Source organism: Giraffa tippelskirchi, chromosome 4, assembly GCF_054371585.1.
Source record: "Giraffa tippelskirchi isolate mGirTip1 chromosome 4, T2T-mGirTip1v1.2.pri, whole genome shotgun sequence".
Taxonomy (NCBI): domain Eukaryota; kingdom Metazoa; phylum Chordata; class Mammalia; order Artiodactyla; family Giraffidae; genus Giraffa; species Giraffa tippelskirchi.
In genome coordinates, this window is record NC_137278.1 from 185,919,991 (window position 1) to 185,946,003 (window position 26,013).

The window sequence follows — 26,013 nt, forward strand, 5'->3', positions numbered from 1 at the left end:
AATGGATATGTACTGCATGCCTGGTGCAATGCTGGGCATAGTGTGTGCAGTGTCTGATTTAATCACCATCATTAATATTAGTCCAATTTTCTTTTTATTTTTTCCAATCTGGTACTTTGATTTTTGTGTGTTGTCCATGCTAAGTTGCATCCGACTGTTTGTGTTCTGTGGACTGCAGCCCACCAGGCTCCTCTGTCCATGGGATTCTCCAGGCAAGAATATTGGAGTGGGTTGCCATGCCCTCCTCCAGATACCTTGAATGCAGCTCTGTGTTGCCATTATTACCTGTGCTTCCTCTTTCCCAGACACTAAAGTCAGGTACATGGTAAATGTCTTGTACACAAAATAAAAATTTCTGAATTAAAGAGACTTCATCAACGTTATGGGCTTCCCTGGTGGCTCAGTGGTAAAGAATCTGCCTACCAATGCAAGAGACTCAGGTTCAATCCCTGAGTTGGTAAGATCCCCTGGAGTAGGATATGGCAACCCACTCCAGTATACTTGCCTGAAAAATCCCATGGACAGAGAAGTCTGACAGGCTACAGTTCATGGGTTCACAAAAGAGTTGGATAGGACTTAGCAACTCGACAACAACATCAGTGTTATATATAATCTGGAGTCCTGAGAAAATCATTGTCACCAGGTAAAGGAGATAAAGTGACACTACACTTATTTGAAGATGACCATATTCATAGCAGAGGATCTCATACACTGTGTGTACATTGAAAATGGAGTAAAGATACATTGTGGTTCATGGATCCTGCTTAAACTGCTGGACGTTATTGACTTGATGCATACAGTACCAAAGCAACGGACCCAGCAACGGTCACGATCTTTTTGGCAGCAGGGGCAGATTTCCTGGAAGACAACTTTTTCAGGGACCTGAGGTGAAGGAAATGGTTTACGAGATGATTCAAGTGCATTTCATTTATTGTGCACTTTACTTATTTCTAGTCTAATACTGCCCCTGATCTGATAGGAGGTACTGAGATGCAGCCCTGAGGGTGGGGATCCTTGCAGCAGAGAATTCCTAGCATACATTTTACATCCGAGAGATTCAATTCGAGTGATGGTGGATCTTGGCCTTCTGACCATCACCGCATGTTTTAGTGGCATTGAGACCTGTGGCCTTTGATTCAGCAGCAGCGTTCCTTGACAATTGTGTAACAGTCATCCAATTTATCCCACAGGGTTTCATGATCAGGTCTCCGAACGTTAAAGCTTTCAAGAAGTTCACAGACTGCATCAAGTGAGCTGGCCACTTCAAATTGTTGACTCTCATCATAAGCCTCGCAGGCTAAACTGGAGAAATTTTCAAAACTGAGCGTTTGGTCAAGGCTCTTCACCCCAAGACTTTCCAACTCACTTCGGCCAGGAGCCTCGCCTTAGCGCATCAATTCCACCAGGCAAGCTCCACCCCTGGCCTTCCCTGGTGGCTCTAGTTTTAAAGAATCCGCGGATGCTAGAGATGAGGGTTCTCTTCCTGGGTCAGGAAGATCCCTTGGAGGAAGAGATGGCAACCCACTCTAGTATTCTTACCTGGAGAATTCCATGGACAGAAGAGACTGACGGGCTAGAGGCCCCTGACCGCAATGAGTCGGCAGGCCAGAGCGCAAGCACGCACACACACAAGCTCCGCCCCAGCCGGCCCAACTCCGCCAGCCCCGCCCTCTGCAGGCCCCGCCCCAAGCGGCAGTGCCGGGAGACACCCCTATCGGAAATTATCGCGAGGGCTGGCTGCGGCCTGCTGAGCATCCAGGAAGACAGTGAACTCCAAGAGGTAAGAAAACTTGTCCAATGGTTGCAGCTAATTAGAGGTGTCCACATCCCATTGACGTATTTTGTAGGTAGAAACACTCCTTTGTAGGAACTCAGTAATTTAAAAATCAATTTTGTATCCACTTTTTTTGAGAATCAGTTGTTTAAAAGAGCAGGTATTTTAAACCAAGGAATATATGCAAGCTTTGTTTCAGGTCAGCCATCCTTTCAATTCAGTAATTGTTCGTTGAGTATCTACTACGTCGTGCTCTGTTAAACAAGTGCTGGAGAGAATGCCGTTAACAATAGCCGAACAATTGTACAGTTTTGTCACGTAGAGCTACAAGATTATTATATTTTGAACAACACATAGAGAGGAACTTCCAAATGTCCTCGACTCAGTTTCATTTCTTATTACATACCGAATCCACAGTATTTAAGAAAGGACCCGGAACATCTGAGAAAAACGTTGGAATATGTCCAACTCAGGTTACGTCCTCATTTCCACAAGATTTCTTCTTGTGGACATTAGCATTAGCCCCTCAAAGTAAGAACATGTGAAATCGGTTTCTTTTAAAAAGTAAAAGCATGTATCAGTGTAATTATTGCCTTGTAGGAACTGCTTTTGTTAATCTTCTTTGTAAAGGATTTTCAAAAGCAGATGAGTACTTATTTATCAGCAAATTTAGTCTAATGACAGGTACATTTCTGTTTTGCCTTGTAATGATACATAAGGTTTTAAGCTTAAATGAAAAAAAAGTTGCAGTGAATTCTTTAGGGCTTAGTGCTCTTCTCCTTTGTTGGTACCACTATAACAAAAAAGATGACCTTTTCCCTTTTCTTGCATCAGCGAGAAACACCAAGGCTTCTGGAAGTGAGATTGTTTTTAATATGTAAAAGATTGTTGAATTACTTCAAAGTTAAAGGCCTGGAGCAGAGAGAAGTTCTTAATTGATAATGTCCCCAGTGGGGAGCTTGTGCATTTAAGTAGAACTTTTCAGAAGCCACTAGGGGAAGAGGTGATTTGGGAGAGGAAAGAATACTTTTGAAACTCTGAGTACTTAGGTGAAAAATGATGACATAAATTTGGCTGTATGTCTCATGTCTCTTCTTGGAACTTTTTAAAAAGGGAAGAATGTGAAATGTATATACCTGGAGTGGCTTAGCTTATGTAAGAATGTGGGAGAAGTGAAATCCCAGTAAACTTGACTTCTTGAAAAAAAAAAAAAAAGGGAAGAATGGACAGTAAAGATTTGGAATAATTTCACAACGTATTAAGTTTGCACATAAAATACAGAGGAGATGCAGGGAATTAAAACCATAAAGGCTCATTTTTTGCTAGGATAGGTAACTTCTCCAAAATGTATTTGAAAATCATTAAGAACTCAACTGAGACAGTGAATTCAATGATCCAGTGAATCAGAGAGCCTGAAGTGATTACTCTTAACTGATTCTTTATTTAGATTAAGTTGAACAAACAGCCTTCCTAGGCAGTTTGATATTGGACTATTTTTTCACTAGAGGAACCTAGACTAATCAGTAACTCTTGTTTATGTTATTAGGCCTACTTGAGAAATTTAAATAAGAAGAGAAAGACCTTTGGAATTTGAGGAGCTGTTTCACTAACAGCAGGCATACATGTAATTGTTCAGTTAGCAAAGCATATCACATGTCTGCTACCTTTGGGAACAACCTTTAAGGGGTAACTTACTATGTCTGACATAGAGTAGTATGTAGTTGATCGTGATTAGTTTGTTCTTTTAAACACTCTTGGTCAATCTTCCATATCTTCCTATGTCTGCTGCTGCTGCTGCTGCTGCTAAGTCGCTTTAGTCGTGTCCGACTCTGTGCGACCCCATAGACGGCAGCCCACCAGGCTCCGTCCATGGGGTTTCCCAGGCAAGAGTACTGGAGTGGGGTGCCATTGCCTTCTCCGTCTTCCTATGTCTACATTTCCAATAAAGGAGTGTATTACTGACTTAAAGGCCGTTTGAATCAAATGGTAGAACATTATATCATTTTAAGCTGCTTTCAAAAAGCCCCAGCAATACCACAAAAACTCATATATTGACATATATTATTTAGTCCAAAATAAGTGTGTCTTTTGTAATGTTCCATTGCTAGGTGAATAGAAAGTATTTTGTTCATTTCAGGAACTGAAACAGAATTCTTTTCCTGTATGACATAGAAAAAGAAGAGTAAAATTGAGCATTTGATGCTTCCGGCGTTCATAGATTAATGAGAATATGAATACTGGCAAGAGAGCTGTGTTTAATATTAACTCTGATATTTGAAGATGATGCTTACAGGGTGACTGTGATATAAAAAACTCAAAAATTTCTTGTTTGCAGGGGTTGTTTTTATTCATGAGAGTACTGACGAAATGGCTGTAAGTAGTAGACTTGAAAATAAAAGATGGCAAACTAGAAGGAAGCTTATTTCTCTCTTTCCTAATAGTCCAAAAGTAGGTGAGCTGACCAGGGCAAGTCGACAGCTTTGTTCCACAAAATCATGTAGGCACCCAGGTTCCTCCCATCTCAGCTTATACCTTCCCTGAGGGTGACTCATCACCACCACATTGAAGCTCCAACTCCTAACAGGCCAAAGAGGAAGTACAGATTCCTCTTAAGAGTATGACCATGTCAAACTTGACCAGAGCCCTGGGATTCTGGAAACCAGTGATGGTTAAAGAAATCCCTCCTTGTCTTTCTGTTCTGAGAAACAGCTTACTGCAAAGAAGCCCCCTTACCCATGGTTTAGGTAAGAACTCAAGGAGGCCTCTCTTGTTTGTGAGACACTGACTAGCCACATTTCCATTCTTTGCTTCCTAACTGATTAACTGAACTGTTTTGTCTCCACTGATCACTGGGAACAAAATATTTATTAACCAAGCTTTGGTTAAGATTTTCTCCTTTCCTTGTGCCCCTTGAAATTTGATCTGCCTTCAGCCTGAACTCGGGTACAATTCCTCCTTAAATGTTTCCCAAAAAACAGGCTGGACTCAGAGTGAAACATTCTTTGATCTACTGTCTGACTTTGCCAACCTTTCATCCACTATCCTATGCCTGGTTGTTTTTAGCCTAGATTTCCTTCTCTTGGTGGAAGAAACCTGTTTTGCTTGACACGTGCAGTTCATGCAGTCAGAATGCTCTCCCTGTTGTAGTAGTTCTCTTTCCTCCCGTTGCAGTCATCCCTCCCCAGCACTTTCGGAATAATCCTTTTGACTAAAATCCAGTTTGTTTTTAATTCGACAGATGTCAACTGAAAATTCCATTGTTTGGAAGCTAGCTGTTAAGGAGGCTGGGAAAGTATCTAGCCGAGCAGCCAAACCTAGCTAAAACTAGGGGGAGTTTGAGTTTGAGTGCCAGTCGCTTAGTCGTGTCTGACTCTTTGTGACCCCACGGACTGTAGCCTGCCAGGCTTCTCTGTCCATGGGATTGTACGGGCACGAGTACTGGAGTGTGTAGCCATTCCCTTCTCCAGGGGATCTACCCAATCCAGGGATTGAACCTGGGTCTCCTGCCTTGCTGGCAGATTCCTTACTGTCTGAGTCAACAATGAAGTCCCTAAAACTATGGGGTTCTGTTCCTGAAAGAAAGAAGTGGGATGGATATTAGAGGACCACTGACAGCATCTGGCACACTCTTCATAAAGCCAGCCACCATGTGTAGTTCTGCAGCCTCTTTTCTCTGTCTGGTCCTTTTGCTCAAAATAAATCACTCAAGGCTTCCCTCATGGCTCAGCGGTAAAGAATCTATTTGACAGTGCAGGAGACACGGGTTCAGTCCCTGATCCAGGAAGATCCCACGTGCGGCGAAGCAACTAAACCCGTGCGCCTGAGCCATGACTGTTGAGTCTGGCCTCTAGAGCCCTGGAACCACAACTACTGAGCCCATGTGCCACAACTATTGAAGCCTATGTGCCCTAGAGTCCGTGCTCCACAACAAGAGAAGTCGCAGCAGTGAGAAAGCCACGCACTGCAGCTACATAGTAGCCTCCCATTCACCACAAATAGAGAAAAGTCTGAACAGCAATGAAGATCCAGCATGGCCAAACTAAATAAGTAAATAAAAATTTTAATGTATCACCCAGAATCTAGACTATATATATATTTAAATCTATATTTTAAAAATATTTTTTAAATAAATATATTTAAATATTTTTTAAATCCCAGGGAGTCACCTTGGTCTCCCTGTCAAGGTTTCCCAGAACTACTCTGCCATATTTCTGAAAATGTGTCAGTATGGTCTTCCTTCCATGAAAATGCTTGCGTCTTCTCAAATTCACCTTAGGGCTTCAGCTTTGAGCTTAGGGCTCAGTGTTTAAAACTTAATCAAAGTCTTCCCTGGTGGCTCAGTGATAAAGAGTCCACCTGCTGGTGTAGGAGACACAGGTTCGATCCCTGATCCAGGAAGATCCCATATGCCATGGAGCAAATGAGCCTGTGCTCTAGAGCCAGGGAGCTGTAACTACTGAAGGTGGCGTGCCCTATAGCTTGTGTTCTAGCACAAGAGAAGCCACCACAACGGGAAGCCTGAGCACTGCAATGAAGAGTAGCCCCTACTTGCCGTAAGTAGATAAAAGCGTCCTTAGCACCAAAGACCCAGGACAGCCAAAAATAAATACATAAAATTATTAAGAAAAACTTAAACTTTTTGTGGAAAGAGTTGGGCTTTAACCGGGCCATTGTATACAGCTGTGTAGGTTGAACAAGCCTATCAGGCAGCCAGAGGGATAGGTGTAATATCAAGTCCTGGCACTGCAGGATTGTTAAGAAAGAAAGAAAGTAGAAGGAAAGAAAGTGAAATGGCTCAGTCGTGTCCAACTCTTTGCAACCCCATGGACTGTAGCCTACCAGGCTTCTCCATCCATGGGATTTTCCAGGCAAGGGTACTGGAGTGGGTTGCCATTTCCTTCTTCTGGAGATCTCCGTGACCCAGGAATCGAACCTGGGTCTCCTGTATTGCAGGCGGACGCTTTACCCTCTGAGCCACCAGGGAAGCCCTCAGGATTGTTAAGTGAAAGTGTTAGTTCCTTAGTTAAGTTAGTCCCTTAACTCCCTGAGATTTAAAAAATATTTAAATATATTAAAAAAAATATTCTCCAGGCAAGAATACTGGAGTATGTAGCCATTCCCTTCTCCAGGGGATCTTTCCGACCCAGGGATTCTTTACTATCAGCCACCAGGGAAACCCTTATAGGAATGTTAAGCCTGGTATATAGCCTTCTGAAGATTTGATTCCTTATCAAAAAATGAGAGACCTGCTTCGTAGCATTACTGCAAGAATTAGAGATAAGATTCATGAAGTGTCTAGTTCAGTGCCTGGCCCTTGGCATGTGCTCGATAACTGGTGGATGCCATTTTAATTATTAGATAAAACTTTTCTTTGGAATTCTGGAATTCTCCCATTCCGTCTTCTCTTCAAATGCTTCATCATTCTGTATTGCTGCCCTTAGTCTGGTTCCACACCCACATCTCATCTTTCCAGACAACACTCTGTGCTTTCTTCAGTGTTTTTATTTTCTCTTCTCTGCTATCAAAATTGCCTAATCTGGGCTGAATTACTTCAAGGCTCAGTTTTCTGATTTTAGATATAAAATTTTCTTCAAAAAGGTAATTCTGGGGCTATAACAGATAGGATGAATTGTCTCTTTGGTTGTTCCAAACTGCAACCTGCTGAGTGATGGGACATTGAAATGACCCTGTGATATTTTCTCAAGTATCCTCTTATTAAGGGCTTCCCAGATGGTGCCAGTGGTAAAGAATCCACCTGCCAGTGCAGGAGATGCAAGAGATGAAGGTTTGATCCCTGGGTTAGAAAGATCCCCTGGAGAAGGAAATGGCAACCCACTCTAATATTCTTGCCTGGAAAATTCCAAGGACAGAGGAGCCTGGTGCGCTACACTCCATTGTGCAGCAAAAAGTTGGATGTGACTGAACACACACAGAACACATCCTTCTGTTCACTGTTTTCTGGACATAGGAGGAGGAGTAGAATTGCCTTGCTCCCACTTGTTGAGAAAAGTCTCATTCAGTTCAGTTCAGTCCAGTCGCTCAGTCATGTCCGACTCTTTGTGACCCCATGGACTGCAGCACACCAGGCCTCCCTGTCCATTGCCAACTCCCAGAGTTTACTCAAACTCATGTCCATTGATTCGGTGATACCATCCAGCCATCTTGTCCTCTGTCGTCCCCTTCTCCTCCTGCCTTCAATCTTTCCCAGCATCACGGTCTTTTCAAACAAGTCAGTTCTTTGCATCAGGTAGCCAAAGTATTGGAGTTTCAGCTTCAGCATCAGTCCTTCCAATGAATATTCAGGACTGATTTCTTTTAGGACGGACTAGGTGGATCTCCTTGCAGTCCAAGGGACTCAAGAGTCTTTTCCAACACCACAGTTCAAAAGCATCACAGTTAAAAATCCCATTAGAATATTTCAATAGCCAGAAACATGTTACATAACTTGTCGGCCTGCATTTTGATGGAATATACATCCAATGGTGATTGAGATTAGTTTCAGAATCGAATCCCTGACAGGCAGAAAGATGAGGTCACTCACCTCTTTTATGGTGTCGAGATAGCGTTTGTGTGTGAATGTACGCGGGTTCTTGTTTCAGGTGTATATGGTTTTAAACTCAGATCTGCAAGTCACTTGGGGTGCTTCCTTAGGTGTTATTCTGATGTAAATCATTAAACGCTTTACAGTCCTGGCAGTGGATTGCTTGTTTTGCTAAGAATAACTTTAATCTTGGAGTTCTCACCAAATTCAGGCTTCATTATTCTGCAACCAAATATTCTATACCATCTGTTGGTGTTGTTTACAAGGGAATGAAAGTAGGCATGTATAAATTTGAAGCAAATTAAGTCATGTAGAGAATCCTTAAGGCTTCCAGGTAAACCAAAAAACAAAGTTCATATAGGGAAGGCTCAGTAATTTTTCTTGCATTAGATGATATGAAAACAATGCTTCACAGATTACCAGCATCTGAGCTTGGTGCTGTAAAGTTTTCATTGTGATGAAGCATTTTTACTCTTCCCTCAGTCTTACTGCAGGATTTGGAGAGTACTGATGTAAATGGGAAAATGTGTTGAGTAATCTTTTGACAACATTGCTAGAGAATAACTGAATAATTGTAAGAAAATATTTAATGTGCACATCTAAAATTATTATTCTGCAACCTCTCCTTTTGGAAGCCTAAAGGCTGGCTGGTGATAGTTATAGGACTAAAACAAACAAGAAGAAATTAAAGTCAGCCACAACACCTCCCTCCTCCAGTCAATATCATGGTGAGGTTTGATTTTACTGGCACTTTGGCACCTTATGCACCTAAGCCTAAGTCACCATCATCTCCTTCCTGGACTATTCCAACAGCTTCCTAACTTGTCCCCATCCACTTCGTTTGCATTTTTCCAAATGATCATATGATAACCAGTGTAATTTCCTAAAAACAGAAATCAGATCATGCCACTCTCCTCCTTAAAACTTCTCAGTGGTTGTTCATTTGCTATGTCGTGTCCAACTCTTTGCAACCCTATGAACTGTAGCCCGCCAGGCTCCTCTGTCGGTAGGATTTCCCAGGCAAGAATACTGGAGTGGGTTGCCATTTCCTTCTCCAGGGGATCTTCCCAACCCAGAGATTGAGCCTGTGTCTCCTGCATTGGCAGGCGAATTTCTTACCGCTTAGCCACCCAGGAATGCCTGTGGTTCAGTGGTTAAAAATCTGTCTTGCAATGCAGGGGACGCGGTTTTGATCTTTGGTCAGGAACTAAGATCCCACATGCCACAGGGCAACTAAGCCTTCTCACCACAACTGCTGAGCCAACAGGCAGCAGCTAGAGAGTCCGTGTGCTACAACAAACGATCCTGAGTGACCCAGTGAAGATTTCACGTGCTACAACTAATATCCAGTGCAGCCAAATAAATAATAAAAATAAAATTAAACTTTGTGTATTAAGTTAAAAAAAAAAAACCTTCTCAGTGTTTCCCATTGAACTTAGAGTAAAAGCCAAGTTTCTTCTAATGTCCTACAAGATTCTGCATTTTCTGGCTTCTAAAAATCTTTCAGTCTGGTCAGCACTTCTTAATAAACATGCTCGAGACCCACAGTCTACTTAATAGTGCTTTCCCACTCAGCCTCTTGTCTTCTGCCTTTTCCCACCCTTCACTGGGTATTTTCCTCATCTTTCAGGTCACAGTTTAACGATAACTTTATCCAGGAAGCCCTTCCTGATTACCCCCTCCCTCTTTCTCTGGTGACCTCTGTTACAGCACCTGTTTTCCTCTCAGGCCTTTGTTGTTTGTATTGAATAACTAGATACTGATTTGTTTATTGTGCTTCTCTCCCACTAACGTGTAAGTTGCATGGGGTACAAAGACCATGTCTCTTTTATTCACCACTCATTACTCAACCTTTGGAGGATGCCAGGAACATAGTAAGTACTCAGAAAATAGTTGATGAGTGAATGAAATGAACAGTGATTACAAAAACAAACATCTCTTAGACCCTTCCTTTGTGTTAGACAGCTGTCCTGCCATGATCCTAACAAGAAACATTTAAGATAGGTACTAACATCTCTGGCTTATGGATGAAGAACCCAAGGTTTAGAGTCTAAATAGCTTGTCCAAAGTTTGACAGCTAATAGATCATGAAGCTAGGACTCCGACTTAATTCAAACTTAAAGATCATGCTGTTAACCACTGTGCTGTATTGATGTCTATCTATTTATCCTGCAAATGTTCAGTAAGGATATAAAGTGAATAGAACTATTAGGAAACAAGGAGCAATAGTAGTAGTGGTGCTTTGTTTTGAATTTATAAACGACTGGCATTTGAAGCATATTTATGGATGAAATTACCAGATGATGTTTGTAAGGCAGACTGGAATCCAGCACAGTATTGAAGTGTCCTGTCCAGAGGGATTACAGGGCAGAGATAATTGAGAATGAGCAGTGATTGATGGGAGTTGGCTCTGCCGTGAGGAACGTGATGGGCGAGACTGGAAGAAGCCTCTGGTTGAGCTTGTTCTGCTACTAGAGAGGAGACCATGGAGATCGTAACAAATGACAAGGCTGTGTCTAGGGTGGTAGGAGCAGAGCCGAAGAAATCAGGTTTTCAGTCTGCTTTTGAGGAAACAAATGGTAATGTTTACTTTATAAATGTTTGTTGCCTCCATGGAGAAAATGCCCCTTCAAGCCATTTGAAAATGTTCCATAGTTTTGTGTTGTTATGGTGATGCGATAGAGCTGCTGTAGAATGAGATTTGTAAAGGAAAAAAAGAATCTTAAGCCTCAATGCTTATAGCCTGTCTTATCAGTCGAATTTATTTCTCTTTGAAAACATGGAGGGGTTCTTGGGGAGTTAGAAAGTGTGCAGCCATCAAGAGATTGTTCTAGCTTTTGGATATCCAGCAGGTTGAATATTCTAACACACAATTACATTAAAGCACGAAGGTCCCTTCTAGGTTTATCGGTATTAAAGTAGCAACTTTAGAGGTTGTCTTTAAAAAGGAATCATGAACTAATTAAACAGGAGGAGGTTTTACTTGAGCAAAAGGTCAAGATGCTTAAAATTATACATTCCCATATATTTTGAAAAATCTCAGAAAAAAATTATTATTGTTTTGTCAATCATTTGGTTATTTGCTTTTAAATTCCAATTATTACATTTATGCTGAGAAGTACTTTGTACAAAAGTGCATTTCAATTAAATATTTTAATACCTCCAGTTAGGTGTTTATTTGTAGACAGAAATACGACATTTCAGACACTGATTGGACTGATTAATGGTGCTCATCAGGAAGAACCAAGGGATCGTAATTAAACACCAAACCTACATGGTCTGTTGGTTTTATGTTATATAAATTATGTATGAGTTTGGCATTTATATTTCACGGAAAAATTACAGTGCTGTTTCCTCAATGCATTTTCTACATAAAGAATATTATATGTGTGTGAATGTGAATACGAATTTTCAGAACCTGATGTATTACCTTTTTTTTAATAAGCAAAAATTTCAAACAAAGATTCATGAGTTTCTGCTTGAGGATGCAGGAGGCTCTACTTCTGGTTGTTCTATACTATTGCCTCTTACAAAATAGTCAATTGTTTAAGGTAAAAAGCAATCTAGATGTTGTCACCTTTTGAGTCAGTTGTTCCTAGACTTGTATATTTCACAGAACATAAGAAGATACCCCAAAGTCAGATGAAAGTAGTTTCGGGGGTGCAGTAGAGTTGCTCCCTTTTGATTTTTCTAGGTAAAGACATTGAAAATAAAACCAACTACCATCACTATTATTTCACAAAAAACTAATAAGGACACAGTTATAAAATTCAAAATCAAATGAATTTATTAACAGTTCTCTACATTGTCCTGTTTTTCTTGACGCACCTCCAGGCACTAAAATTTATTATTCATGGCATGGCATGAACCTGCAGACCACATTTTGGAAATTATTTGCTTCATAGGTCATTAATTTGTATTTCCTAGGTAGTATTTGCACATTGTTGGCAATTGGTAACATTATGGCTATAGTAACGTATGCCTAGCCTCTCAGGATAGGCGTTCTATGCTAGCTATTCTAAAAAAGGCATATATCTTAGTCTCTTATTGTATGCCCCACCTGCTTGCTGATTAGACCACAGCAGCCTTCTTTCAGCTCTTAAGAATATACAAGTCTTCCCCTTCAGTCTCATACTGCTTTTCCTCCATCCATAACAATCTGTCGAGCATTCTTCACCTGCCTAATACCCCCTTGTTATGTTTTTTGGACTCAGTTTAAATGTTTATCAGAGAAACTCTCTCAGACCATGCATTCCAATAAGGTTTCCTTGATAGACCTGTGTGTTAAACTTGTGGGCTTCCCTGGTGGCTCAGATGGTAAAGAATCTGCCTGCAATTTGGGAGACCCAGGTTCTTTCTCTGGGTGGAGAAGATCCCCTGGAGAAGGGAATGGCAACCCACTCCAGGATTCTTGCCTGGAGAATCCCATGGACAGAGGAGCCTGGCTGGTTACAGTCCATGGGATTGCAAAGAGTCAGACACGACTGAGCAACTATCACTTTCACTTTCACTAAACCTGTAGCTTTCCTCTGATGAACTTAATGCAGTTAATAGAGCATAAGATCTCAGAAAGTACAGAGTAGGGATATGCTTATCTTTGTATTCTTGCCACCCATCATATGCTTGTTACATAGCTGATGCTCCAAAAACAGTTGAATGATTACTAATAATACAAAATGATAAAAACAGTATTACCATTTGTTGAGTGCAGACTTTGTTTCTGGTACTTTATGTGTAATAGTTGTCTCTGCTCTTCACAATGAACTTGGGAGGTAGTTCTTTCAGTGCTTGCTGTGTGAAAGAAGAAACTTAAGTTCACAGATTGGTTTTTTGGTCTATGATTATCTAGCTAGTAAATGACAGAGTCAAAGTTTTAATTCAAATGTGGCTTGTTTCAGAGCTTGTGATCTTGGCTCTGTAATGCTAAAGTTTTTTTTTTTTTTTTTTTTACTAAAGAACATGGAAATTACTAATATACAAAATAATTTCTTACTTTTAATTTTCAACTACCTCCCATATAAAAGCATTTATTGTTTCAATTATCACCCCAAACCCTTAGTGTCTTAAAACAACAAGAGTCATTTTATTTGCGTATAACTCTGAAATTTGAACAGGACCTGATGGGACAGTTCCTTTCTGCTTCACATGACATCAGTTCTGGCAGCTTAATTATGGCTGAAAGATCCAGTTCCAAGAATCCGCATTTGTATGCTGGCAAATTGATGCTTGCTAGGAACTCACTTGGAGCTATCAGCCAAGGTCTTGATGGCCCTCCACATGGCCTCTCCACAAGGCTAGGTTGGGCTTCTCACCACATGGTCACTGGGTTATGTGAGAGAGTCTCCTGAGGGCAAACACTCCAAGTGGACAGACTCCATGTGCAAACATGTGTTTTCATCATGCCCATTAGTGTGCGTGCGTGCTCAGTCATATCCGACTCTTTGCTACCCAATGGACTGTAGCCTGCAGGCGCCTCTGTCCATGGGATTTCCCAGGCAAGAATACTGAAGTGGGTTGCCGTTTTCTACTCTAGGGATCTTCCCAACCCAGGGATCAAACCCATGCTCTTGCGTTTCCTGCATTGGCAGGCAGATTCTTTAACATTAAGCCACCTGGAAGCCACCTGTTAGTATACTGTTGGCCAAAGCCCGTCAAATAGTGAATCCCAAAGTCAGGGTTGAAGCGGTCTACACCAGGCCTACCCAAGGAGGCATGGTTCACTGGAGGCCACCAAAGAAATCATCTGTTGACTTGCTGTTCAATGCAGAGTCCTAGGAGTAAGATTCTTGGTCTCATTTGTTTTTAGCCTTTTTTTTCTTAAAACTGTGAAGTGATGGCTGACTCATAGGTACTTGTTTTTCTGGTGACTACTCTTCTGAGAAAAAGTACAGTCATCTCTGTATTGGTCAGGATAAGCTAGGTTTCTAGCAGGAATAACAGACAACCCCCACATTTAATGAAGTCAGTGCAACAAAGCTTCCTTTTTTTTTTTCTTTTTAAAAATTTATTTTTAATTGGAGGATAATTGCTTTACGATGTTGTTTACAACAAAGTGAATCAGCCATAAATATACATATGTTGCCTCCCTCTTAAACCTCCCTCTCACCCCCCGCCCCCTCTAGGTTGTAAAGAGCTTTCTCCTGAGGGCAAAAGCTTATTTCTTGTTCTTGCTGCATTCCCAATGCCAGTCAGAAAGGAGGCTCTGCTTGTCACAGTTCTTCAGTGACATTGACTAGTGGAGGATTGATTTTGATATGTACCTTGACATGACCTGAGCCAGAGGGGAGACAATGCCCTGAATCACACACTGGCCTTTAAAACTTCATCTGGAAATGGCACACATCACTTTCATTCACATTTTATTGGCCAAAGCACAGCATATGGCCACACATAACTTCAAAGAGGCTGAAGAAATACAATTCTACATGGGCTCAGAAGGGAGCTGGCTGGAAGCATTTGGTGACCAGCACCGTTATGAGTTGTATTATGTGGTACCCGCAGATTCACGTGTCGAAGTCTTAACCCCTACTATCTCAGAAAATGACCTTATTTGGAAGTAGGGTCATTACAAAGATAATTAGTTTAGATGAGGTCATAGGATGAACCCCCTACTCCCACTTGACTGGTTTTCTTATGAAAATGGGGAATGTGGACATAGGCATGCACAAAGAGAGAACACTATATGAAGATAAAGGCAGAGATTGGCATGATGCAGCAGAAGCCAAAAGGAACACCAAAGGTTGCTGGTAAACCACTAGAAGCTGAGACAGAGGCATGGAACAAATGGTCGCTTATAGCCTGCAAGGGACCAACCCTGTGGACACTTTGAACTCAGACTGGTAGCCTTCATATCTCTGAGATGATGCTTCTGTGTTGTTCTAAGCCCCCCATTTTCTGATGCTTATGGCAACTTTAGCAAACTAATGCAAGCAGTAAGGACCACCACCATCTCTAACCCTGTCCTATTTTCCCTTTAAAATACTAACTTTCTCTTCTTAGTTTTCCTTTCTGTTCTCCTTCACATATTGTGCACTTGGGTGTTAGTATTAAAGAATAACCCATTTTTCCAATTTAAGACTTTGAAGTTATTTGCAACTCTTTTTTTTGTTTGTTTGTTTTTGTTTTTGCATCTAATTGGAGTCAGTTTCTGATCGACAGTACTTCTTGCATGTTTTTATCTTTCTTTTAGCCTAAACCTTGTTGCCTCTTGCATGTCAAGGTGATAGGTTTTCACCTCACTTCTTTGTCTCAAGTCATGCGCTACTTCTATTCACTTCATGTATAGTTTTCAGAATTGCCTACTTTCAACACTAAATGTCTATATTATTTCTCTAGTTGGTCTAATGTGTCCTGTTATTTCCTAGTCAAGTTTTTACATCTCTGGACTTATTACATCTCACTCTCTCTTCCTCCATAGCTTCTTTCTCAATTTTCATTATGAATAGGTATCACCTGTCTAACCCAGCAGAATAAACCTGCTTGTTACCCATTACTATATTCATCTTGGTAATTTTACCTCAGTGCTTTTGTCTGACATTTTTCCGTATGGAATGTTCTCCCTAATAACTCATGTCTTTCTTTAATGCTTTTCTCAGAAATCACCTCTCTAGGGAAACTTAATGGATAATACCATCAATACTACTCTTAACCTCCTCAACAGTTATTTAGGGTACATTATTATTATTACTTTGATCTGGGCATTGTGCTAAATGGTCTGTATGAATTATTTAATATAATTTTCTTGCCAGTACAGTAGATAGTATCATTCATATCTTCTAGACAAAGTTTCAATGAGGTTAAAACCCACTGAATCTTTTATAATAGTGAAAGTGGTCAGGATGAAAAAAAATCACTTTAGGCTCAGGTCTGATTTCTATCACTGTTGGCTAGTTTTGCTTTTTCTAGAACAGCGTGTAAATGGAAGCATGCTGTATATTAACTTTGGTTTTTGGCTTCTTTTGCTCAGCATTATGATTTTAAGATTCATTCATGTTGTGTGTGCATTAGTAGTTCTTTTCTTTTAATGCTGAGTAACATTCCATTATGGGCTTCACTGGTGGCTCAGTGGTAAAGAATCCACCTGCCAGTGCAGGAGGCATGGGTTGGATCCTTGGGTCGGGAAGATCCCCTGGAGAAAGAAATGGTAACCCACTCTAGTATTCTTGTCTGGGAAATCCCATGGACAGAGGAGACTGGTGGGTACAGTCCATGGATTTGCTACGACTAAACAACAACATTCCATTACACCACATGCCACAATTTCTTTACCCATTCATCAGTTGTTAGGCTTTGGTTTCCATTTTTGACTATTTTGAACATAGTTGCTATGAAAATTTTTGTTGAAGTTTCTGTGTTCACATATATTTTTCTTTTGGGGAAATATCTTTGAGTAGAAATGCTGGATCATATGATCAGTATACATTGAACTTGAGAAAGTACCAAACTCCTTTCAAAGTGGTTATAGCATTTCACATTCCCACCAACAATATATCAGAGTTGTAGTTGTTTTACATGCTCGTCAACACTTGGTATTGCCAGTATTTTGAATGTTCATCATCATGTAGTGAGTATGTAGTGATATCTCATTATAGTTTTATTTCTCATTTTCCTGCTGTCTAATGATGTAGGGAATATCTTTATGTGCTTCTTGACGATTTATCTTGTTTTGAGAAATTTCTGTTTAAATATTTGGCTTGTTAAAAACTAAGTTATTTGACTTCAAATAGTTGGAAGAGTTCTTTATATATTGTGGGTACAAGTGCTTTGTAAGACATATCAGTTATGAATATTTTCTCTCAGCCTGTGACTTACCTGTTCATTTTCTCCATATTTTTGAAGGAGCAAAAGCTTTAATTTTGTTCAAGTCTGATTTAATTATTGCCCTCTTATAGATGGTATTTTCAGTGTCCTGCCTAAGAAAAATATGCCTTCCCCAGTGTCATGAAGAGGTCTGGTAAATTGTGTCTCTCAAGAAATTTGTTGATTTCATCTAAGTTTGTTGGCGTAAGTTTGCTGAAAACACATTCTTAATATTTTTAAGAACTGTGAAAAGCTAAGATTTTACTCTATTTGTAAGTTATTGAGCTGCCAGCTACAGTTTCATGGATGCTGGTAGAAGACACAAGAGTCTTGGGTCAGAGGTGAAGGATAGTTTATTAGTTTATTACTCATAGCAATAACAGTAATTAGAGTGTTACTGTTTCTTTATCAGTTCCCAAAATCTAGTTCCCATAGGGTGGCATAAAGAAGGCCAGATGACACTTGCGCATGCAGTGAGTTGTATTATACGAATTGCACGCTAAGTTTAGGAAATCCAAAAACTTTTTCTTGAGTGGTAATCATGCCTGCCCTTTGTTATAGAGGGAATCATTCTATCTTCCAAGGCTGTAAGCAAGTCCTAACCCTTATGCTAACCCTTCATTAGAAAGTTCATTAATTAACCTAAAGATGCCAATTTAATATATTTAACAAGTATTCATCTGGCTCTTATTATTTGACAGTCATTGATCTTAGCACTTTGGAAACATCAACTCATTTAATTCTCTTAATGACCCTACAAGGTAGGCATAATTAGCACTCCTATTTTATAGACAAAGGATAAGAGGTACAGAGAACTTAAATAACTTGCTCAAGGTTATGTGGCTAGTAAATGGCAGAGCCAGATTTGAAACCAGGCAATCTGCCTCCAGAGCCTGCATCCTCTAAGATTATACTGTGCTGCCTGTTGGAAATAATTTTTTCTTGGTGAAATAAGTGGTATTTTAAGATATCGTTTGTTGACCAGAAGTAATATTCAGATACCTCTGTAAATGTTACATAATGATATTATATCATAATATTATGCATTAATAAGAATTAGGGAGCCCATCAGCCTAAAACTCTTTGAAAAAGGACTCAGTACATTTAGTTCAGCACTCTACCACTTAATCGAACATTCTGTTGTCTGCTCTAAGTAGAAGATTCATTGATTCTGTTGCTAAAATATTTTTATGTCTGCCATGCTTGTGAGATACATGTTTGAGTGTCTAAAGGACTTCCCCCAGGCTCTGAGATTGTGTGGCATTTTTAGTGCCTGCCTACTAATAAGTATTGTACATGTCACAATATTTGGCCTAGGGTTTGCTTTCCTGGTGGCTCAGATGGTTAGTATCCGCCTGCAATGCAGGAGACCTGGGTTTGATCCCTGGATCAGGAAGATCCCCTGGAGAAGGAAATGGCAACCCACTCCAGTATTCTTGCCTGGAGAATCCCATGGACAGAGGAGCCTGATGGGCTACAATCCATGGGTTCACAAAGAGTCAGACATAACTGAGAGACTAACACTTGCTTTCATTATAATATCCTACCTGTTCATAAGACTGTAGGTAGAGTTCTCTGTTGGAAAAAGACCTTGACACTGGGAAAGATTGAGGGCAAGAGGAGAAGGGAATGACAGATGAGATGCTTGGATGGCACCACTGATTCAATGGACATGAGTTTGAGCAAACTCCAGGAGATAGTGAAGGACAGGGAAGCCTGGCATGCTATAGTCCATGGGGGTCATGAAGAGCTGGACGTGGCTTAGTGACTGAACAACAACAGAATTCTCATCTACTATTAATTTCCAGAGATTGCAGACATCTACCAAGAAGAACCAGATAATTTGGAAAGTCTTTTTGGCTTAGATCTGTTAGCAATGCCAGGTTTGTCTGAGTCCAGAATGCTTTTGTACAGATTATAGCTAGCTTATAACCCTTCATTCTGTACTTCCTTTAGAAAAAGACAACTCATTTATTTTGTTTTTGAAAGGGTAATACAAACACATGGCAAAAAAAGTCAAAGTGTGTAAATAACTGAGAGCGAAGTGAAGCTGTCCCCACCATGGCTATCTTTCACTCCTCCTCTGCAGAGGAAACCACGGTGTTTGTGTATTGTCCAGAAGTATTCTGTGTGCATGTTAGAAGATATTCTTGATTGCTTCTTAGTTGTTCTTTATGTGTCATTTCATATCCCCAAATATCGTTCGTGTTCATTAATGGAAGACTATTTGTTAAAAAATTTTTTTCCACACTGCTCAATGTAGTTTCTTAAAAGAAAAAGAGAAACTCTCAATAAATACGTATTTTTGTTTTATATTTGGGTAAAATGAATAATCAAGAGAAAGGAGAATTGGATTAAGTTAAGGGGTATATTCTGGTATCCAAATAGCTGAAAACTTTAGACTCATAAGTGAAATAATACACACATACACGTGCGCCTACTAGAATGGTTAACTTTTTTTTTTGGCCTATCAGTTCAAGTAAAGAAAATCCTCTTTTTGTCTTATATTCCTCATACCAGGGAGGATCCATGGATACTGTAGGATACTGCTTTCTTTCCTTCTGTAAACACAGAATGGTTAACTTTGAATAAGAAGAATATCAATTTACACATTATGACTGTAGACCACATATTCCCAAACTTCAGTGGTTTTGGTTCCAAATGAGGCTGTGTTTGCTTGTATATTTATTTTGTTAGCCAGTTGACTCCCACCTGCACAACCTATGAAACTCCCCAGTCGTTCTCAGATTCCCATGTGTGCCTAGCATCCCTCTGGTGCTCTTCCATCTAACTCTTCCTGTTGAGATCTGCTGGCTGCAGGCTGCTTTTCAGCAGCCTCTGGGAAGTCTGCTTCTCTACCCACCATGCTTTCGTACAGAGCTCCCAAAGCTGCAGCCTCTCTAAACTGCCAAATGTGACTGAATTCCTCTCCAATTTCAGGGCCACATCAGAGCCATGCTGTGTTATTTACAGAAATGATAAAATGTCCTTTCCACAGCTCTGCCTGGGACATTGTTAACCTGGCACCAAGCTCATGACATGCCATCTGCAAACAGCCACTTCAACTTTTTTCTTCAGCCCTGTTCTCTAGGATAGTTCAGACCAAGTCTTGGGGGCAGGCTGTCAAAAGGACTAGATGTTATCCCTTGTCTTTGTTCCTCTCTGGACCCGGGAATCCACATATAAAACCATTCTTCTCTATCCCCATATTCCATCTGGCTCCCACAAGTGGATGCTGAAGCTGGGAGGCGTAGGGATGGGTGTTGCCAACCAGACACATCCGATCTCAGCTATGTTAACATTTATTCTAGTTATTCAGTGGAAATATGGAACGTGGTTTACCAAAATGTCTGTTGGCTTCACATCCTGTTTAATGACATTTAGAACTCTCTATTTTGGGATATCTCTCTAACATCAGTGTTTTTCTTATTTTTTTCAAGTGAAAGATCTTTGCACACTGGATTGTAAATAATGTGTTTGTGTAGTTCACATTTTAACTGTTGTGCTGAAATCAGTGGAGACATACTCTGAATACTGATTTGATAGAAATGCCTCACTGATTTTACTAGCACTGGGCCAAATTCATTAACAGTCTGGATTCATTAGGAAGGCACCATTAATTCAAGGAAAATTAAAAAAAAAGATTATATTCTTTTATTATATTTTATAAAGCATTACACATTAATCAGAATTTAGTACATTTGGTTTTAAGACTACCTCCATTTCATCTATGAATTTTTACAGAGAATACATTTATTAGTTTGCTTACCAAATATTTATTTGTGCTGGTCTCTATGTTGAGTTTTGTTGAGCTATGTGAATTGCAGGATGGGGTTTTAAAATCCTCACCCTTTCATAGGTTAAGTTCTTAATGTCCCCTCCTGGGGCTTCTGGCTTATGCAAAACTAGAATAATATGACTTGGTAAAAATGGGAAAAAAGACAGAAATTCTTTAGAATCAGAGCTATGCAGTGAGATGAAGATACTTCCTCTGGTTCTTAGAGAGAGGTACTTTCCCTTTGTTCCTTCTCTCTGCACATAAGACCAGGCTTAGGGGATGCAGTGAAATTAGAGAAGAGGCAGGTAAATAATCATGGGAGGAAGAAAGGAGGGGAGAAGGAGGCAAGTAAGAGAGACTTCCTGACATTCTTCTGAGCTGGACTCAGTAGGGACTGGCTCTGACTCCGGGGAAATGTAAAAGTCTCATTTCTCCATATCTAGAAGCTGGGTTTATTCCTCCTCGTTCCTTAGTACAGGGCTTCCCTTGTGGCTCAGCTGGTAAAGAATCCGCCTGCAATGTGGGAGACCTGGGTTTGATCCCTGAGTTGGGAAGATCCCCTGGAGAAGGGAAGAGCTAGCCACTCCAGTATTCTGGCCTGGAGAATTCCATGGACTGTATAGTCCATGGGGTTGCAAAGAGTCGGACACGACTGAGCGACTTGCACTGCACTGCACTGTACTTCCTTAGTACAGCTTATTTTGGGGCACTGTGCTTATCAGCTGAGGCAGTGCTAAGGGGATTTTAGGGGTCTTTAGAGCCATCAACATCTCCATCAGAATCCCAAAGCCACCTAAGCAGCCTAGGTGAAAACAGTTTGCTGACCAAGCAAATGCCTCTTCCAGCCAAGTCTCCCATGTCCTCCCTGCCTCCACAGCCAGATTTCTAAACCCCTTCTTGATAGGAATTCTGGAGCCTACTGATTCTTGTCCTTCCAAAATTTAATGGCATAGCTAAAGGATTCTTCTGTGTGAATAAAACACAGCCCCTTCCTTTCGGGAACAAACAATTTAGACGAAAGTAGTGACATTATACCAACAGCTGAAGTAAAATCAGAAAATAACCTGTGTTAACTTCTGTTATGTCCTTCCCAGGTGGCACAGTGGTAAAGAATCTGCCTGCCAATGCAGGAGACACTAGAGACGTGGGTTCGACCCCTGGGTCAGGAAGATCCCTCGGAGAATGAAATAGTATCCCACTCCAGTATTCTTACCTGGAAAATTCCATGGACAGGGTAGCCTGGCAGGCAGCAGTCCATGGGGTCGCAAAGAGTTAGGCATGACTAAGCACAGTTCATGTGCCTAACTTTTGTTACATGCTAGGAAGGGTGTTGACAAAGAAGGTAGAGATTTGAAAGATTTCAGCATGACTGATTTGAAGTATGGATCAAGGGGAAGCAAGGATTAAAGCAACTTTAAAGTTTTCTGTCAGGTTGATCTGAATGTTAGTGATGTTGTTAATAGTGAGTTGTCTCAGGGGAGGATAAGAGGATCTCCAGTAGAGAAATGTTGAGTTGAAGGAATGAAGAGATAGATTGGAGGAGATACAGGAGGACATCTAATGTTTGATTCTGGAGATCAAAAGAGTGTTCTGAACTAGAGGCATGGATTTGGTGTCACTGAATATGGTGAAACCTGAACTCTGATTAGGATAAAGTGGATGCTGTTCCTGCAGAGAAGAGGCTGACCATTAAAATGCATGTTTAGTAGCAGTTAGAGGAGGAAGAAAAGACAGAAATGAAACACAAAAAAACAAGTAACATTTTCCCAAATGCAAATGAGAAAAGAGAAAGAAGAGGGGAAAGAATCCATTGTGTGAACAGCTGAGAAGTAAAAGGGATGAGGGTTGAGGAAACTCCATTAGACTTGATGACAGCTTATTGGTTTGGAAGAGTGGGTTGGAAAATGGAACCAGAGTGGGTTGGAATAAGGAATGATGACTAGAGAGGAAGTAGGAGTGAGTGCAGATTTCACCACCACCACCACTGATGAGTACATGCAGAACATTAAAAAAAAATGAGGCAATGGTGTCTTGATTCCGTATGTACCTTATCTGAATTGCTCTGAGATCTCAAATGTATGTATTATATCTTTAGGGGAAAGTAATCTTATATTATAACAGGAATAAAAAGGTAGTTTTGATTTCCAGTTGCTTAATCTCAAATCAGCTAACTAAGTTATTCATTTTCCAGTATCATATTATAGAGAGTAGGTTTCCAAGGTTGTAACACTTATTAAGAAATAGATTTTGGTATAAATGAGATTTTTTTTTTCTAGCTACCTTAGATTTCTAGAAACAATTAGAAGACTAATGTAAAAGAAACTTAATTAGGAAAGAAGTCCTAAATGTTTAGCTGCTCTTCTGGGTCTTCCAGTTGAATTGCAGATATAACTTGATGAGAAGAATCTAATTTTTCATAATTAGTTATAAGACACTTAACATAGCTTTAGGAAAAATATAAACTAATTTAAAATGTAGGAACACCTATCAACCTCATGTATAGGGAATCTTGATTTTAGTGAACTAGTTTTGATGTCTTTAAAATCCTCCTTGGGAGTTCCAATACTTCAGTTTAGGAAGATGTCAACAGTTGCAGGGACAAGACTCTTTTTTTAAGACTGACATCACAAGGAGTGAGAACCTAGCTGGAAACAGTCTGACAATTCTTTAAGAACAATTTTAAAGCAAAATTAGTATCACCCTTGAACTTTGTTTAGCATGAAAGAAAGCTATAGTACTCATCTTAATCTTTTCTTATCTCTAAGGAGTAATTCAGAGTACTAAATAGGTATGAAAAGTGTCATTCTCCATGAATTTACAGTCTAAAATCTACAGGACTTTTGAGTATACTCAATTCAGAAACATTTGCATTGCTCTGTCACACATAGATGACAGATACCTTAAAATATCAATCACTTACTTATTTTTACAGGGAGGCAAGGATTGGGTTTCTCCTTCAGTACACTACACGGGGGCAGGAAATTGTCAGTGAGGTCACCAGGTGCCCTCTTTACCACCGTGTGACCTGGCAAGATTCTTTTTCGACCATGAGTTTCTGCCTGTAAAAAAAATGTGAAAGCATGCATCTCACAGAATGGTTGTGAAGATTGAATGAGACAACAGATGTGTGAGTCGTTACTCAAAGCACACCATTTTGTTGCTTTTCCATGCATTTATTTCCTTTTAAAGTGCATAACTGAAAACAGAAATGCTATATATAACTTCACTTAGAAGAAGTTTTAATTAAACAGTCTACTTGTTCATGGATTTCCGTTCCTGATGTGTCCCATTGCTACAGAGTCCAAACTTTGTTTTTCACATAAAAATAGAGACCTCCCAGCTATTAGGTTGAACAATATGAAATTGCTAATGTTGAACCCTTTTGACCTGTACAAACTCGACAGCTTCATGTGATTCATCTAATAATTTTACTCAAACTATAAAGTCCAGCTCAGATCCCAGCTTCTAGTTTGAGACTGGAGATGGAAATCCTCTGAAACACAGCATCCTTTCCTGCCACATTTCCTGTACCATTTATTTGGACACTTCTTGTGTACTGTTTTGTGTTGTTGGCAATACTTTCATATGAATGAGTCTTGCTTTCACAGCTGTTTTGTATATTCCTTGAAGGTGTTCACTGTCTCTATTATGGGAAAATTTTTTTATGATGTTAATAATAATATTTCATAACTATTGACCTGACTGCTCTGAGGATAAAAAATTCATCCTGTACTTTCTCCCAACATTTAACCTTTTCCTCCATGTGTCTCACATCCAAGAAGGAAAATTCTTTGGTTTGGAGGTGTCTTCTAGTGATAATATAGGTAATATAATGATAATGCTATCCCTGATACACAAAGATAACTGCTGCTGATCAGTTCAGCACAAGTCTTAGACTCTTTTCCCACTAAAGGTCTTGGAGTCCTGTTAATCATTATGGTTTCCCCATAGGTTCCACTTGGTTGGAGAGCTTGGAGAAGTAAGATGTTATCTAAGGTGATGAGGAGCCAAGTTAAATTAAGTGGTCCACGTGGGGACTGATCCCTTGTTCTTCTTATCTTATGAGTTATGTTGTACTTTAATCAACAGTCCACGCCAATATTCTTGCCTGGAGAATTCCATGGGTAGAGGAGCTTGGTGGGCTACAGTCCATTGGGGTCACAAAAAGTCAGACACAACTGAAGCAACTAACACTTTAACCAGTAAAGGTGAGCACCAAATAAAGCTTATTTTAGAAGCAGAAATGATGTATTTTTAGGGGGGATTCTAATCTCATATTTCCAGCAAGAAATAGGGAGGGAGAATTATGGTCGTGGTATATCCCATAGGACAGGAGCTGACAAAAGATTCTCCCTTATGTAGAGTTGGGTTTGATAAAAATGAGGAAGAAGGCTCAAAGCAAGAGCTGAGCTTCAAAGTTAAATAAAAAGGTCTAAGTGAGTCACCAGCATGAGGAGAAGGGCTTAAGCCAGGGCAGTGTTGAAGTTTGAGGGGGTCAGTGAATCACATACCTTTCTACTCTGGGTTCAGTTTTACTAGGAAATATGAACTTGAACGGCGCGTGTGCTCAAGGTCTAAGTAGCTTCCTGCTCTTTCTTCCAGTGAATCAGACTGGTTTGGCTTAGGGTGGACAGAGCAGCTGGGCACCAACCTGTCTTCGCGGCAGATTAGCAACCCCTGTGCTTCATGCCACCTGGGAACAGGCTGATTTATATGAGAGAACAAGAAGCACCGAGGGAGGATAGGCCGCCTACTTTCCTAGAACACTTCCTCTCGCAATCCGAGCCACTAGTCGCTTTTCTTCCTATGTGGAGAAGCTAATGAGAGCTAGAGAGAAGGAAAAAGTTTCTTCTTAAAATTCAGGCAATGTAACAGCTCCCAGTTTCAAGGCTGGCAAAATTTTTCAACTAGGGGGAGAAACTGCCTTCCCCTCCTCCTAATCCAGTAAGAATGAACTTGAAGGATTGAGGAGAGAGGTTAAATGTCAAACTGGCAGGCAGACTGGACAAATGCCAGAGTGAGGGGCTCAGCTGAAGCCAGCACTTATGGGCCTCCTGAGGAATGGATGTGGGTAGCTGGCCTCATCATAAGGGTCTGAGGCAAAGCAGATGTCAGAAGTGG

The 26,013-nt window shown here is 40.4% G+C and overlaps 1 protein-coding gene across 10 annotated transcripts in view; it reads left to right on the forward strand.

Annotated features, from left to right (window-relative positions):
- The first annotated feature begins 1,723 nt into the window (after positions 1-1,723).
- PLCZ1 (phospholipase C zeta 1) overlaps positions 1,724-26,013 on the forward strand; it is a 347,938-nt gene continuing 323,648 nt past the window's right edge. For all 10 annotated transcript variants that reach the window (XM_081592321.1, XM_081592293.1, XM_081592297.1 and 7 more), the window contains exon 1: positions 1,724-1,780. The gene's annotated coding sequence lies outside the window, so the exon portion shown is untranslated. The remainder of the gene's footprint in view (positions 1,781-26,013) is intronic.